This window comes from Canis lupus, chromosome 19 (assembly GCF_011100685.1).
Source record: "Canis lupus familiaris isolate Mischka breed German Shepherd chromosome 19, alternate assembly UU_Cfam_GSD_1.0, whole genome shotgun sequence".
In the NCBI taxonomy this organism is placed as follows: domain Eukaryota; kingdom Metazoa; phylum Chordata; class Mammalia; order Carnivora; family Canidae; genus Canis; species Canis lupus.
The window spans coordinates 25,330,083-25,344,182 of record NC_049240.1 but is presented as its reverse complement, the minus strand read 5'-3'; the positions used below and the strand labels follow the sequence as shown (position 1 = coordinate 25,344,182).

Here is a 14,100-nt window from a genome sequence, read left to right as displayed (position 1 = left end):
CTATACCAACTCTTTCAGAGCACATAAGATGTAGGTGTCTTTTATTTTTATTTACTTATTCACAGAGAGAGAGAATTACACAGAGAGAGAGAGAGAGAGAGGCAGAGACAAAGGCAGAGGGAGAAGCAGTCTCCATGCAGGAAGCCCGATGCAGGACTCCATCCTGGGTCTCCAGGATCACGCCCAGAGCTGAAGGAGGCGCTGAGCCACCCGGGCTGCCCCAGATGTAGGTGTTTTTAACCCTATTTGGCACATGAGAAAATTTGGAGGCAAAGTCACTTAGCAAAGTTGCAATTGGTGAGGCAGGAATGAGAAGCCATGTCTGCCACATTCCAAATCCTGTTGTTTCTTTGCTTCATGAGATTGTTCTGAAGATTAAATGAAATAAAATATGTAGAACTCAGCAAAAGTTTGGCAAATGTAATTAGCATTCTGTTCCCCCTTCTTAGTCACAGCTACATATTCCAAATCCCTCCCTCCTCTTGGGCAAAGACAACAAGGGGTCTAAGGAAGAAACTTAGAGGGCCCCAGACATCAACTGGGAGCAGCTGGAGTTGCAATTTTTTAGTTCAGGTTCACATCAACAACTTACACATGAAGGGAAAGGGCTGTGACCCAAACAGGGCTCTCTGAACATTAGTAATTCACTCTCCTCTTGCTGGGGGATACTAATCTCCTTATGTTCTGATGGGAACTATTGGAAACATGTTCAACAACTCCCTGCTTCCTTTTCTTGTGCCTCCGGGCCTCCAGCAAAAAGAGCCTCATCAAGTTGAGCAGTAACACTAAAGAGTCCACCAGAGACACTGGGATCCTCCAGGGACAATAGGCTGCAAAGGAGGGGTGCAAAGGAGACTGAACTGATAGCATTTCCCCCACAGCAGAGCTTTAGGGTTGGATAGTCCTCATTCCAATTTAACTGTCACTGAGTAGCTATGTGAACATGAGGAGTTATCTCATCTCTCTGGTCCTCAGTTTCCATTTCTGTAAAATGAAGAAAAGGGAAAAGGGAAAAGAAGATAAAATCAAAGTACCACTTACCCTGTAAGGATGCTGTGACATAGCAGTAACCTCACATAGGAAAGCCCAACACAGTACCAGGCCTGGCACATTCTAGGTGTTCAGAATATGGTTACTATCTGTATATTCCTACGTCTGCTGGGATACGTTTCTCTGGAAAATCACTAAATCTACTAAAGTGTCAGAACCACCCAGGTTGATTTATGTGCTGTGTCTTTATCAGCGACTCTTCTCTGCCTGAGATTCAAGCAGACCCCATCCTGACATCTCTGTAGGTTTTCTTTTCTTTTCTTTTCTTTTCTTTTCTTTTCTTTTCTTTTCTTTTCTTTTCTTTTCTTTTCTTTTCTTTTTTCTTTTCTTTTCTTTTCTTTTCTTCTCTTCTCTTCTCTTCTCTTCTCTTCTCTTCTCTTTTCTTTCTTTTCTTTTCTTTCTTTTCTCTTTTCTTTTTTTTCTTTCTTTTCTTTTCTTTCTTTTCTTTTTCTCCTTCCTTCCTTCCTTCCTTCCTTCCTTCCTTCCTTCCTTCCCTCCTTCCTTTCTTCTCCCCCTCAATACCAATCTGAAGCTTTCTCATTTTTCTTAACTTTGGTCCATATAGGTGGAATTTCAGAGTTGTTACAAACACATGAGATTTTGCTTATGGTCACTTCAAACTATCCCAAACCACTTGGTGTTCCTGCTGGGGTTCTGTGTTGTCACATCTTCTCTTAAAGATACTTTTGGAAAGCTTCCAGAGGCAACTCATTCTGGATCTTTAAGATCTACCCCTGGATGAAGTGACACTATAAATTAGGGGCCAAGGCTGCAGCTCTGGGTCTGAAAAGAGTTCCACAGCCTCACTGACCTTGAATGCTCTTCTTTGCCTGGTATGCCAAGAGCCAGACTTTAGCAAATTCTAGACAGAAGAGGACCTAGCAGCTCTGTCTTAGCAGGCAGCACTGGGCCTCCTCTCTCTCAGCCTTCAAACCTCCTCATTTATAGATTCTTCTCAGAAACATCTGTGTGCTGCTGGGAAATGGGAGAGGCCCCTGGTCAAAGCTGCAGAGTCTGCTGTGCCACTGATCTCCCTGTGCTTCTCTGGACCCCATCTTCCCCACTCCCACCCCATGTTCCTCATTACTCACAGCTTGTGGCAGCCTTAACCAATGGAACCTCAGCCTCCTCTCTCCTCTCCTCTTAAAATATGCAGAGCCACAGTTTGGTTTTCTTAAAAGCTGCCAACTTGCCAATCAGATAAGTGAAGCCATGTTATTTGTGTTAAAGAAGAAGAACCAGAAAAAGGCCCATGGAGAAATATTTGCAATACACATGAAAAGGTGTTTTTGTCTTTTGTGTATAAAGAGCTCAAACAAATCAATAAGAAAAACATTAACCACTCTTCTGAATGAAAAAGAAGATGAACAAAATATTCACCCAAAGAACATGCAATTTCTAAATAAACATGACAGTATATTCAACCCCACTAGTAATCAAGAAAATGCAAAGTCAAATAATTAGATATTTCTCATCTACAGAATTATCAGTATTTAAAATCTAATGCTTGATTCAGGCAAGAGGCTCTGAGATAAACACTTGATTGGGGAGAATATAAATTGTTTCAGCCACAATTTAGGAATGTATCAAAAGCCTAAAACATGGTCCTAAGCTCTGATCCTGTCGTTCCACTACTGGAATACAAACTAAGGAAAAAAATATGAGAGGCAGATATTTATGTTCATATGGTTTATCGCAGCAAAGAAAAGGAAACAACTTAGTAAGTAAAAAAAATTGAAGAGCTTTTGTACTTTTATAGAGGAAAATGGTCATCGCATAATGTTCGATATGAAAAGTCAGCACTTAAAATCACATATTCAGTAACATCTCAGTATTATAAAGCAAATGTCCACAAATGTGTAAAAGAGACAAGAAATAAATATACCCAAATGTGCGAGATAATATGAGCAGTTTTTAGAGTTTGGGATTTTTTTTTCTCCCCCTTACTTGTTTTTTTCTTTTTTTACACAAAGAGCATCTACTACTTTGATAAAGGGCACAACTTTTAATTAGAAGTTTTAAAGGACCCAGGTAAAATCTGCCTGCCTCTATCTGTAAGTGCTCACAGACAGGGACTGCAGTAGTGCTCCTCCAAGAAGGAACCAGCGCTGAGTGTGTTTTCATTTCGGTGGGGATAAAGCAGGCAGGGATCCCCCTCACATGGGCAACTCCTGTTCTATGTAGTTCTGGGAAGGAAGCAAAAAAATCCCCTCTGGAACTCCCTTACACCCTCTCCCTCTGTGGGGAGCTCAGCAGCTTATACCAGCCAGGTCCTGCACACATTATAGAGCTGCCAGGACTGAGTCCTGGTCCTGGCTGCAGATAAATTCTTGTCACTGCTCCTCACCTCTGTCTTCTCACTTTTAAAATGGACCCTTGTCAATATTCTCTTTAATGGTATTTATGGGAATTAAATGAGATAACAGTGTTATTGTCATAAGATAAAGCTGAGTTCTTGCTCCTCCATTAATAAATATCCATCAAAGAAAGACCCATTGAACTTCTGTGACTTAATGTCACATCCTTACCCTATAATCTAATTTTTCATATAATTGTTTTACCTTCTTAAAGTATTCCTCATTTCTTTAAAATCAGACACACCCATGGTTAAATCTTCTAAAATATGTCAAGTATTTTCCTGCTAGCTAAAGAACTATCACCATTAAACACTATTTGTCTTCTTTTTAGAATGGCTCGGGGTCTTTATTCTAAGTGTGCCTGTCAGGGAAGGGAACTCATGCCTTCAGTAACTTAAACTCATATCTTTAACCTTCTTTTTAGAATGGCTCGGGGTCTTTATTCTAAGTGTGCCTGTCAGGGAAGGGAACTCATGTCTTCAGTAACTTAAACTCAATATCTTTAACCTATTTGCTGAGTAAGACACTGTACTATCACATCATTATCTAATGTATCAGTAGCAGCAAGCTAACTTTGCAAATTGCTCCAATTTCACGGATGAGAAAATTGAGGCTCAGAAGAGTGAAGCAAAAGGCCGATGGTCAGCCACACAGAAGGCAGTGAAGACTCAAACCCAGACGGAGACCCAAAGCCTTGGTTCCTTGACAGCCCAGGGTAGTCACATCCTCCACTTATGGCTGGATCCAAGAAGCATTAGTTATATAATAAATGCTACTCTGCTTTTGTACGGACCTTATAGTTTGTGGAGCTTTCAATCTTTTTGGGGGTAGTTTTTTGGCTTCCTCCTTGTAAGGAATTCTTGTTACATTCTAGTGCTTTTAACCTGTCCTCTTTGGAAATGACATAAGCAAACATATTGATTATGTCTAAAGGCCAGCTGGCTGTCAGTGAGCCTTGAGAAGTCTTCCTATAAGTGAAACGCAGTGACCTGGGGGCTCATTCTTTGGTTACCTATTGGCTCTTTTGACTTCTTTCCAGCTTTCCAGCTGAATTTCAGATAATTGAGGTTGTTTAATTTATGAACTCTGAATACGGGAATACTCTTAGCCAACATGAACCTATATGTATTACAAAACAAAATACTAAACTATTGCTGGTTTCTAGTAAATGCTTGTTTGTCCCACTGTTATTTTATAGACATGGCTTCTGCAAAATTCTGGAATGCAAGTATTCTTGTCCCCATTTTTTAGACGAAGAAATGGAGACTCAAAAGTTTCCACGTCTGGCCAAAAGCATTTTGTGAATAGTTCCCCTCACATCAACTTATATATGTCCAGCATAGGAGTTTCAATAAAGATTTATAACCGGCGTGAGTTTCTTTATTAACTAACTGAAGAGAATTATGAACATTTGCTCACTGTGTCAAACAGTCCTAATAATAATCTCTGGAGTTGGTCCAGCCCAGAATTGGGAAAGATGTTTGCACCACACACCTCCAGGGGGCAGCCCTACATTGTGTTCCACCTGGGTGGCACTCCCAAGGACACAAGCACTGTATAGACAGACATTGGAATGGTGCCCAGGGGCAGCAGCAGAGCAATTTTAATGGCAGGAGCAGGAAGGGTGTCACAGCAGTGCACCGGAGGACTTTCTAGTAAACAACAATGAAAAGCCCCATAGGAAAGAGTGGCCATCAGACAGGAGGAGCACAAGATGTCTCTTGGATCCGAGATTTAAAACAAGGGTGACATGGTCTCAAGTTCCCTGCCCTTCTCTCTGGTGGGGAGAGGGGAGAGATAAAATGTCACACATAACATAACATTCTTTCTGGGTGATGTAGGTAGACTTGATTTAACTAAGCAGAGTGTCAAAATCCGCGTCAAGTTTCTAATTGCTTAAGCAAAGCGAATCCATTGCAAACTCCACTATGTCTGGAAGCCTCAGACAAAAGTCATCCAAATCAGTCCCATGGCCTTTGTCCAGGCAATCCCTCTTCTAAGAGTCTCTTCCAAGCATAAGCCCTGGAACTGGGACAGCGCCCTTGAGGGCCCGGCCTTGCGCGGACAGTGCCCCTCCGCCCTGGAGGCCACGGGCTGTAAGTGGCGGCGGAGCAGCCACCGAGATTCAAACGCAGGTCTGTCCCTGTTCGGTCACCCGCCCTGACAGGGCCTGGCGGGCCGTCCTGTCACATCTGGGGGTTTCTCAGCCCATGCACTGGGGGCTCTGCAACAACCTCTGGGTATGGCAGCTGCAGGTGGAAACTCACACGTAGTTAGAAAAACGTGATTCTTGCGCAGAAAAGTTGGAGCAGAGAAGAATTCAGACGTGGGCGGGTGTGTGTGTTTAAAAAAAAAGAAGGAAAGAAAGAGAAGCGTGGAAACCCCATCAGCCAAGTCTGCAGGAAAAAAAAAAAGAAAGAAAGAAATGCAGTCGGCCTGTCTGGGGCCGGAGCCCCTCCCCTCGGCCCGCGCCGGAGCAGCGTGACACAGGTGCCGCCCCCCCGGGCTGCGGGTCAGAGGCAGGTCCGGATCCTCCCGCGCTGCGCCCCGCTCCGCCGCCCGCTCCGCCCGCTCCGCCCGCGCCCGCCCCGCTCCCGTCGGCGATGAGCGGCCTCAACGGCACGTCGCCGCCGCGCTTCGGTGAGTCCGCGCCGCTGCCCCCCGCGGGGTCGGGTCGGGTCGGGTCGGGTCGGGTCGCGCCCGGGGCCGGGAAGGGCCGCCCGCGCTCGGCGTCTCGGTGCCGCGGCCGGGGAGGGCGGGGGCGCCCCGGAGCCAACTTCCCGGGGAGCCCGCCCTGCCCGACTGCTCCCGGCCCGGCCCGGCCCGAGCCCCCCCCGCCGAGGCCCGGGCCCGCCGCGACCCCGCGGGGACCTGGGGTTCTTCCTTGGTTTTGAGGCCGCGGCACACGCCTTCCTGCCGGGGGCACCGCCGACCCTGAGCGTCTCCGGCCGCGCCGGGAAACTTTGCCGCCCTCCCGCCCCGCCGCACCCCACCCCTTCGCTGCCAGGGGGCTTTCGCAATTTAAAGACAAACCGAAACGACGACAATTTCCATTTTAAAACCGTGAATGTTTATCCCTCTTATCCCCACCCTGGCTGGATCTGATCATTGGAAACTGCCAAGAGAGGGGACCTTCTGCGTCCATGGAGTAAGCCTGTTAAGTGATGAATGTGGTAATGATCTGAGAACTGGAGCCACCCACCCCTTTGCAGGGTTTCTTAAAATTTTTCTTTTTTTTTTTTTTATGATAGTCACATAGAGGAGAGAGAGGCAGAGACACAGGCAGAGGGAGAAGCAGGCTCCATGCACCGGGAGCCTGACGTGGGATTCGATCCCGGGTCTCCAGGATCGCGCCCTGGGCCAGAGGCAGGCGCCAAACCGCTCCGCCCTGGGCCAGAGGCAGGCGCCAAACCGCTGCGCCACCCAGGGACCCCCCTTTGCAGGGTTTCTAAAACACAACTGGCTGTGTGGCCTCACCAGTGGAACTTGAGCACAGCGGACTGTGGCTAGGTGCGGGGCTGGGGCCCTCCGAGCCTGTGCGCGTGGCCACCGGCGGGCCTGTGAGCGTGCTCAGCTAGCCGGCGTGCACACGAGAGGCCCCCGGCGAAGGCCGCGCTGCCTGCTTTGGGATCAGGTGTGCCACTTACCAGCCGTTGGCTTACGGCAAGCCGCCCCCTCTCTTACTCAGCTCCAGCTTTACTATCCACAAAATGAGAGAAATGGGGTATTCCTCTGGGTTGTGAGAATTACGAGTCTGTAAACGGCTCAGCACAGACATTGGCACATACCCAGGCCTCAATAAATGTCAGGCATCTTTGTTTTCATTTTACACTAGACTGGATCTGGAAGCCTGTGTGCATTAGCGTTTGCATGTGTGTTTCTGTGAGTGTGTGGGAGTCAGACACTAGTGAACTTATATGTGTGTGTCCTGGCCAGGGTTGAAGGGCAAAGCCACTGTAATCACCTCAGTACAGGCACTGAGGAAGTGAAGGTCTGCTGTCATTTAGGGGCTGGAGAGGACAGGCTTGCTCACCAGGAGCCCTGCCCCTGCCCCTGCCCCTGCCCCCTCTCTTAAAAAGTTCTCTAGGATTCAAGTTTCAGACCTTGACCAATGGCCACACTGCCCTTCTGGAGCTCCTAGGGATGCAACCCTCACTTGCATACCATTCTAGATTACCCTTAGGACTTGATTTACCACAGGCTCTCTGCTGTAAGAGAACCTTGGGGCCCTCTTTCTTGCTGCTAACTCAGGCAGGATGTGTCTATATCCGGTCTCGGTTTTTATCACTGCTTCTCAGAACCAGAGGTTAGAATAGAAAGGACCCTCTGCTCCTGCTTCACCAAGCCTGCCCTATCCCTCTGGCCTCAGCCAACTCCCATAAGCCCCAGTGCCACAGGTACTGCAAATGAGTCATGTGCAGAAATCCACTGTCTTGCCCTTGGATGGAAGGGGTCAATGTTCAGTAAGGAGATGGTCAGGTTTGTCAACTTTATATAGAATTCACTGCCTCTGGCAGAAGCCAAAAGGATTGCATTAAGTGCCAAATGAAATTCCATCTCAACCATTGCTCAACCTCTCCAGATATCCAGGGCGGTAGGAATCACATGGCATTGGCATAGTCAGCAGCTGGACCTTTCCAAGGGTGCCCGTGGTTGGGCAATTATTTCTGGGGACTTGAAGCACGCTCTGGGAAACAGAGGGGTGTGGGATGAGAGGCACTCTGTGCTTACAGTGGAAGCACACCAGCCCATCTTCAATGAGAAGGAAGAGGCAGCAGGGGGAGGTTGGCAAGCCGAATCGGTTTCCCTCTTTGGGTAGCAGATATACCTATATCCAACGGCCTTCTGCGGCCCCAACCCAAACGCCTTTCAGAGACTGTGTGAGTGCAATGGGCCCTACAAGCGTTAGCTAAAAACAAATTTAAGCAATGAATCAAGAGTTAATAATCGGAAAGAGATACCATCCCAACTCCAGAGCACTTTATGGACTTAGGAGAATCTTTCTAAAAGTATCATAGCTACATACAATTACTTTTTGCTTTACAAAATGAAACTTATTTATATATTTTATTTCATCTTGCTTTTTTTCATAAGAAGATATGCTGAAGACTATAGTTTATCATCACATAGACTAACTCATTCTTCTCAGGGCTGTATGCATAGTATGAATTGTGTGAATATATGAATGAATTGGTTATGGACATTTAGATCGTGAAGTCTTTATTTGATTTTTTTTAAAACAAGACACAGTGCTGCCATTACAACCCTGTAAGTGGGGTTGATGCATTTACACGTATGTGTGTAAATATATGTGTTTGTATATGATTAGGATAAACCACACACACACACACACACACACACATTTAATTCTGGGAAACAGAGTATGAACATTTAAAATGGTGGTCAATACTAAAAAATTGCCTGCTTAGAGGTCATCTGGATTTCTAACATCCACCTAAGTATCCAGTGAAACTCTTTTTTCCCCCACATCATCATTCACACTGTGCAGTTTACATCTTAGCAAATCTGATAAGTAAAACATGTTGTCACTTCTGAATGTGCCTCTGTAATTATAAGTGACGTTGTGCATGGTTTTTGTTTGTTTATTTTTTAAATATTTTATTTATCTATTTGTTTGAGAGAGAGAGAGAGAGTCTGTGCATAAGCAGGAAGAGGAATAAAGGGAGACGGACAAGTAGACTCGGTGTAGAGTACAGAGATCGATGCCGGGCTCGATCTCAGGACCTTAAGATCATGACCTGAGTTGAAATCAAGAGTCAGACACTTAACCCACAGAGCCACTCAGGTGCCCCCATTTTTAAAAAATATTTTATTTATTTATCTATTAGAGAGAGAAAGAGAGAGAGAGACTGAGAGAGAGAGGAGATTGTGTATGTTTTCATACCTCCACAACATATTGCATTTCTTTTTCTGAGAAGTACTTGTTCAGGGCATTTGCCCATTTCCAATGAGGTCCCCACCCCCCAGTGAAGAAGTTTATGACATGTCCTCTCTCTTATAGTGACCTGGAGGCAGAGCACAGCCTGAGCCCCACAGTCAGAGCTATGGAGTCACACCTGGGTTTGGTCCCACCTCCAACACTTCCAGGCTTTGAGGAGGTACACAATATGTCAGAGTCTCAGTTCTCTCATCTGCAAGTGGGAATCATAACAGCCACTTTCCAGGAGCCACGTCATGAACACGAGACTAAGGGCTTTGGCATCATGCCCAGGAATAGTGGTATCTGTGGCTGTTGTTGTTAACGGAATTTATCAAAGCAAACCTGGCCTGCGGGTGCTGCTAATCTCCAGAGTCTCCCTTACAGATGGGTGCTGTTTTTGTTCTTGATAATATAACAAGAATATCAGTAACTACATGCTGAGCCCTTTAATAGGGCCTTGTGTGGGTCACCTCTCCACAGCCTTAACTATTTTGCAGCAGAAACACTGGAGGCCCAGGTGATGGCTGATGGCTTACCCCAGGGCTCCCAGGCATGGAGGGCACAGCCAGGCTGTGGACATAGGCTGTCAGACTCCCCAGCCAGCAGGAGTCAGCTGGGAGGCCCTGAGGTGCATGTGAGCAGGGCAATCCACCCCCCAGCACCATGGGGGCTGTGCCTGGGAAACACAGCGGTAGCTCTGCACACAGAGGAACTGTGTTTGGCACAAATGCTCAGAACCTACCAACCAACCCACGATTCCTGAGCAGGGCCTGTGTTCCAACCTATCACTGCCCGCCGTTCTGTGGTTGAGCCTGCCAGGCCAGCTGCTGCCCTTCACCCTGCCTTCCACATCCTGCTAAGGCTGTCCCCTAGAGCATTCTCTTATGGCCTTTCCTGATGCCTGGACTGCTCAGTCTCTCCACCTTCACCTCCAGTGCTCTCTGGGTACCCCTGCACACACATATACATGTACATACATGTTCACACCCACATACACACACACACACACACACACAGCCTGCCTGTTTCACTCCTGCTCATCCCATAAGGATGGGGTATTCCTCCTCCTAAGCTCCCTGGCCCCTCCCTGAATACTAGGAAACCACCCACCATGGCCCCAGGAACACTGCAGCCCCAACAAATTCCTGGATTTGTCCCTTTCCTGGAAATCCTGACCTCCCAAAGGACCCAACTGCCCTCTCCTTGGGATCTGACACAGAGAGGTGAATGCTTCCAGGCCTGTGTCCATTCCACACACTGGAAACAACTTTTAAACATACACTCAGTAGCTCATAGTCCAAAACTTGGTATATACATGAAGGTCAGTGAAGTTAAAATGGACAGAAAGTCAAAATGAAACAAACTCTAAGAACAGGGCTCCTGGCCCCAGCACTTACCACCTCACTCTTTGCCATTCCCGCCCTGTTTCTTATTTCATATTCTCCTCCAGCACCCCAACATCTTTGCCTGGGGTTTTCTTGAGCTCTCCATGTAATCTGAACTTCTGAGGAAGTGCTGGCTCCTGCCCTTAGTTATTAAGCATTTTCATTTTTGTACATTCTTCCGGAACAAATAATGTGCAAAATCTTAGCCAATGGCAGATGTTGACAAGAATGGGTTTCCTCTTGTGCCAGTAGGAGCCAAAGCCAAGACACTAGATTCCATCATAGTCTGGGTGGGCTCGGTCAGGCCCTTGCATGACTCTCCCGGATTAAAAAACGTGTGGGGTTGTCACTACCCCATAGACAGCCCCTGTTGCCTGGGTGACAGCAGCAGAGCAGGACTCAAGGCCCACTTACCTGGCAGTGCCACATGCCCTTCCTTACTCGTGGCCTGACATCTTAATCCCTCTCTCATTAGTGACTCTGAGACTGACTGAATTGCTGGAGGCTCAGCGTGGTGAACTCTGAGAATTAGAAGCTGGGAGACCCAGTCATGGGTCCTCAATACTGTGAGGTTTACCTTCTAGAGTTCCACCTGGTTCCCACAGTATAGAGCAGAGAAAAATCCCCTCAAGCTTCCATCAGAGGAAGGAAGGGAAAAGGATGCATCTTGAAAAAGACCAGAGCACCTGTCCTTAATGAGGCCTGCCTCAGTGCAAGCTACAGTTGACCCTTGAACAACGGGGGTGAACCGAGTGGATCCACTTATACATAGATTTTTTTTTTAATAAATACAGTACAGTGCCATAAATTAATTTTCTCTTACCAATGATTTTCTTAATAACATTTTCTTTGCTCTACCTCACTTTATTGTAAGGAGATAGTATATAATACATATAATACACAAAATACGTTAATGGACTGTTTGTGTTACTGATAAGGCTTCCGGTCCACAGTAGGCTATTAGTTAAGTTCTGGGGGGAATCACAAGTTCTACATGGATTTTCAGCTGTTTGGGGGATCGGACCTCTAACCTCCTACTTTGTTCAAAGGTCAACTGTAGTCAACCAGACCCAAACCTGCTGGGGTATTATCAGAACCCATCTCACCTGAAGGAAGGGATCTACCCAACTCTAGCCCACTCTATCCATCCCATCCCACCTAAGGGATGAAAAAAGAACAGAAACTCATGAAGTTCACAGTCAAAAGGTACAGGCTCACCAGAGACAGAGACCTACTGTCACAGGGCTGCAGGATGCCTCCCCTTCCCCCACCCCACTGCCACGTCACTGCAGTACCTCTTACTTACTGCATCCTGTCTGGCTGTCAACAAAGCTATACAAAGCACACTAAAAGCAAAAAATACAATTTGAAGAGTCAGAGCAAATATCAGAACCAGCCGTGGCAGAGATGTTGGAATTACCAGACTGGAAATTGAAAACAACTACAATTAATAACTCTTCATGACACTTTATTATATTCTCTCTTATTTCTGCTTTTCTAGCCAAGTCCTTCTGTAGTTAAAGCCACACCTTCTTTCTCTTATTGCCAAAACATTGTGGGCGGCACACTATGTGGGGCTCAGTGGACACACCCCAGAACCATTCTGGGTCCCTAAGAGGGAAGCTGGCACTCCAGGGTGCTCATGGGAGCAGGCCCTGGGCAAGGCTACCAAGTCACCTTACTGCACCCCTCATACCCTGATGGAGGCCTTTTGTCTCCACTTCAAATGTGATGCTCCCAACTAGCACATCACTTACGGAGAACACAGCCAGCCAGAGCCCCTTGCCCCCACTTCTACGTACAATGCACATTTTTAAGAGGTGTTCAGGTGTGCTTATGCCAACTGTCTCCATGCCCCAGCATTCCCACTTCTGCCCCTTGGAAAAATGTTCTCCTGGAATGGAGAAACTTCACATTTTAGCTGTGGCCACATACATTCTCACCAGAGTCATAAAGTGAAGGACATTATATCTTGCTACATCAAAATCAGATACTGCAGTTATGCCTGCTTGCCTTTTATTTGGGGCCCCAGTCTGTGACTTCGGTCTTCAGCAGGCAGCAAAGTCCACTGGCTATGAAATGATACTTTTCCTTGAGGGGCTTGCCAAATGGTAGAACCATGCACACCACCTTCAGTGAGCAGAGGCTTCAGGTTCAGGTTCAGGTTCTCCTTCTGCACTTTTTAAAATCATTTAGTTCAAATTCACTTTGCACCAGTTTGCTAGTGATGAAGAGGTCAGACCACCAGCTTCACAATTCAAAGATTTGGGTGAGTCTGCAACTTTTCTGACCTGCCTGTGGCCTTAAACGTGTTGCTAGGCCTCCTACGATTCAGTTCATCCTCCAGGACAGGGCTGGCTTTGTCCGTGGAAATCATGCAGGGAAATGTCCCCCCCCTCCCCCAGCCCGCAACCTCGGAGGGCCCCACATGCATTGCAATCCATGTCTTGAAATTCTTAATTTTTGTAAAGGAGCCCCTGTTTTCATTTTGCCCTGGGCCCCACAAATTCTATAACTAGTCTTGATCCATTAAATGGGGATCATAATCATTTCTACCTCAGGGGTTTGTTCTGAGGATTAAATGTATTATCCTAGATAAAACTCCTAGTATAGTACTGGTACATGTTAATCTCTACCACTTACTGAGTACCCGACTGTGTTCTAAGTGATTTTGCTGCCTCACTCTCGCCCTGTCCAGCTCCCTCCTTGTTCCTCAGTCTCTGTCTTTGTTTGTTGAACACAGCACCTGAGGACAAGATGGCACAGTCTGCCTAGGTCTGTAGAGCCAGGGCAAGGCCCTCTGCAATAGCTGTCAAGCTGCTCCCTTCTGAGCTGTGGGTGCCACCCCTAATATGTGGGCTCCTTCATGCTTCTATCAGAGGGGGGTGCAGTGAGGGGGAAGGCAGCCCAGAGAACATATGTGGGCCATTGTGACCTCTCGTACCAGTTGTGGCTCCAGCAAACTTCTTACCCTCTGCAGTCAGTTTCCTTACATGGTACTTGGGGGGACCATCCATGTTCCCCTACCCTCATCTGAACACCAGCCCCTGCTGAACATGTGGGATTCAGCTGGCTAAACCCATGGAGAAGATAGGCTCTTTAAAAACACTGAATGAGTGAGTGAGTGAATGAATGATTGAATGAGTGCGTGAAAGTGAAGGTCCCACCAATGCAGCCCATGTCTGATTTACACAGAGTACTGTGGGTCCCCGTACTCACATCCTCTGCCTTCCCCCCACCCCTGGCCTCAGAGCCCCTCTTGGGTCAGCCCACTGGCCTCTGCCCCTAGTGCCCTGCGCTCCTTGTTCACTGTGACCTGTAGCACGTGGAACCCACTTCATGACTCACCCGCCACCTTTCAGTGCCT

The 14,100-nt window shown here is 47.0% G+C and overlaps 1 protein-coding gene across 1 annotated transcript in view; it reads left to right on the top strand.

Moving 5' to 3' along the window:
• The first annotated feature begins 6,016 nt into the window (after positions 1-6,016).
• The window catches only part of GYPC (glycophorin C (Gerbich blood group)), a 42,123-nt gene continuing 34,039 nt past the window's right edge, over positions 6,017-14,100 (top strand). Inside the window, 1 exon segment of the mRNA NM_001104959.1 lies at positions 6,017-6,047. The gene's annotated coding sequence lies outside the window, so the exon portion shown is untranslated.